This window comes from Triticum aestivum, chromosome 1A (genome assembly GCF_018294505.1).
Source record: "Triticum aestivum cultivar Chinese Spring chromosome 1A, IWGSC CS RefSeq v2.1, whole genome shotgun sequence".
Taxonomy (NCBI): domain Eukaryota; kingdom Viridiplantae; phylum Streptophyta; class Magnoliopsida; order Poales; family Poaceae; genus Triticum; species Triticum aestivum.
Genome location: NC_057794.1, coordinates 500,220,589 through 500,223,416, shown reverse-complemented (window position 1 = coordinate 500,223,416; position 2,828 = coordinate 500,220,589). Strand labels below are relative to the sequence as shown.

The 2,828-nt window shown below is 44.8% G+C and overlaps 1 long non-coding RNA gene across 1 annotated transcript; it reads right to left on the bottom strand.

The window, feature by feature from the left end:
- Positions 1-1,474: 1,474 nt before the first annotated feature.
- Positions 1,475-2,298, bottom strand: LOC123161181 (uncharacterized). Its single transcript, XR_006480603.1, has 2 exons — positions 1,755-2,298; positions 1,475-1,635 (listed from the first exon to the last, which is right to left on the bottom strand). It is a non-coding gene; the product is annotated as an uncharacterized lncRNA (long non-coding RNA).
- Between the last annotated feature and the right edge of the window lie 530 nt (positions 2,299-2,828).

Below are 2,828 nucleotides of genomic sequence, written 5' to 3'. Positions count from 1 at the left end.
GGAAGTCATATAAATGGGCTTTAATGGCTATTTCCAGTTATCATTCTGACATAATTGCTTTATCTAAAGGCATTGCAAAATATGCATGGCTTAGCAGAATGATTAACCACACTCAAAATCATGTGGTTGAGATTCATCAGAATCACATAATTTGATTTATCAAGACACTACCATTTGTGTTACTCAATACCTACAGGTATATGAAGAGCAATATCATAAAGTACATTGCTCGAAAATTACTTATCCTCACAAATTATAGAAAGTGAGGAAACAATATGCAAACAACATACTTTGAAAATCTTACAGATTATTCATAATGTCATGATCATATCAATGGAATTTGTATTATACATTCTCCAGGTTTGCAAAGTTCAGGGGGAGTAATATCCCAAATATATAACCTATTAACAATCCTAAGATTGCATATATTGTACTCTTTTTTCCTTCATGAGTTTTTTCTAATGGTTTATCATAAAGGTTTTTAATGAGACAATATAAACACAAGTGCACGTATATGTCATACATTTTCTCCTTGTATTTTCCCTTTAGGTTTTAAAGGAGTTTCCAATGGCATATCATAGCGCACTCTTCTCCCTTATGAGTTTTCTATCAAAGTTTTCTCATAATGGTTTTTAATGAGGCAGTATCTTATCAAAGATCATACGACATACTTTCTATTTTCCCTATCGGGGTTTTTTAAAGAAAGTACTCAAGACATATTAATTGTTCTTTAAACTCATAGATGAGTTTTCTCCTTCTTCAAAGGTTTTTCTGATATGAGTTATCAAGAAACAATATCATTATATGTTGCATCATTTTCTCCTTATTATTTTTCCCACTGGGTTTAAAGGAGTTTTAGCAACATATGCGCACTATTCTTCTCATATTTTTCCCACAGGGTTTTTGGAGGAGACATTCAAGATTATTCAAAGAATTTGTCAAGATGATGGATATGCCAAAGAAGAGGCGTTGTACAAGGGGGAGTGTTAAGAATAGAATAGTTGCTTATTAACTAAGCTAATTAGGATTATGTTAATTGTTAGATAGGTTGCTTGGTTCTCAAGCAACAATGTACTTCCTTGGCTCTCAAGGCAACCATGTAATTCCTTGGCTCTCAAGTAACTATGTGTTTAGTTGACCGCCAAGCACCATGTGTACTTCCGCCTGTGTATAAATACCCCACTTCTATCATCAATAAAGACTTATGGATCACCTTTCATTCAAACTTTCTCGTTCTTTATTTTTTACTCAAAACACCCACCTCACGCATCTCTCCCCACCCCTCGACTCACCACCCGATGCCGCCTGTTAGGATTAAATTAATAGGTTAATTATAAAGAGATAATCCTCCCATTGTAATCGGTAGGTCGGTTGCATTGGCAACCGTCGCGCCTCTCCCCTTGCATCTCTACGAACAGTCGCATCTCTGGATCGTGTCTGTTCCCCTAGTATATATACCGAGAATCATTCAATGGAATCCACAGTCCAATCATTTATTCGATTGTCTCTCGTTTACATCTCAACACGTTATCAGCATGCTTTCCTCAGCCCGGCGAAAGTGCTTCCAATCGGCATCTTCGCGCCGTGCACGGCCACGACGACAAATCTCTCGGTCTCTAACTGTCACTTCGATTCCTACAGGAATACAGGGGATAAACGAGAGAATGAAGAACAGGGTTGCAGGGACATGCGCCATGTATGTGCATCCATCGAACCTTAAAGAGCATGAATCAAAAAAAGGTAGGATGCCTCACTTCATTACCATCTTCGCTGGACTGGTGGTGGCGCTCATCGCCATCTTGCCATCAGCGTCTGGCCTCGATCCCGCGCTTGACTGGGCGACCGGAACCACCGGCTTCGCGTCCCGCGACGGAAACGCGCATCCGCGCGGATCGGTGGCGCCGGCCCTCTACAGGGTCGCCCTTCGGCATGCGCGTCATGAGCGGCTCCTCCGACGCCGCAGTCGTCGATGTTGATGCAGTCGCGCCAAAGCGCCCCCGCCGCACGGCCGTGCCCGCGCCACACCCGTGGTCGGGCCCCTGCGCCAGGCCGAGGCCACCCTCGCGCGCGCCCACCCTGCACCAGGCCTCGCCCGGCTTCGCGCCGCCGCGGCGCCCTCGCCGCACACTGGCACTCGCTGGCGCCTCGTGGCCTCCGCCTTCACAGTGTCGAGCAACCGCAGCCCGCTGTCGACCACCCGCACTGCCCGCGAGAGAACTTGGGGCCCAACAGCGCTCGGGCCGTGCCTGGCATCCGCCTCCTCGACGACTCTGACGATGAATAGCGTGGCTGGAGTTCCTCCCGTCGCCCGTGATGCGGACGACCAGCCGTAGGTGCCTCCGAGGAAGAGCGCGGCTGGAGTCCCTCCAGTCTTGGTCATGTGGATTGGGGATCGAATCTACTCCTTCTGTGGATATCCCTGTCTACTCTTCCTTATCCGTTGGGTTGACCAAGCTGCCTACGTGGCATGTTTGCATGCGGTTGAGCCACCAGGAGCTCCTGCTAATTTGCATTATTTGCTTAAATCTAACAGCAGTTCTAGCAGTGTAATTTTCCTGTTTTACACCCTGTTAATTACTGCATTTTCTGTTGAGAGTAACATTCCAGAAAATATGTGGTTATTGTATGTGGCATGTTCAATGTGTTTGCTTTTTAGCGATTCCTATAACATGTCCTACTAGTACAACGACATTGTTTTGCGATTGAGATTAAGTTTTCTTGCACAACATTTGCGATTGAGAAATTTCTTTTTCTCGCACAATAATATCATTGCGGTTAAGATCAATTTTCTCTCGCAAAATATTAATTCACTCTGCTTAATTATCTTG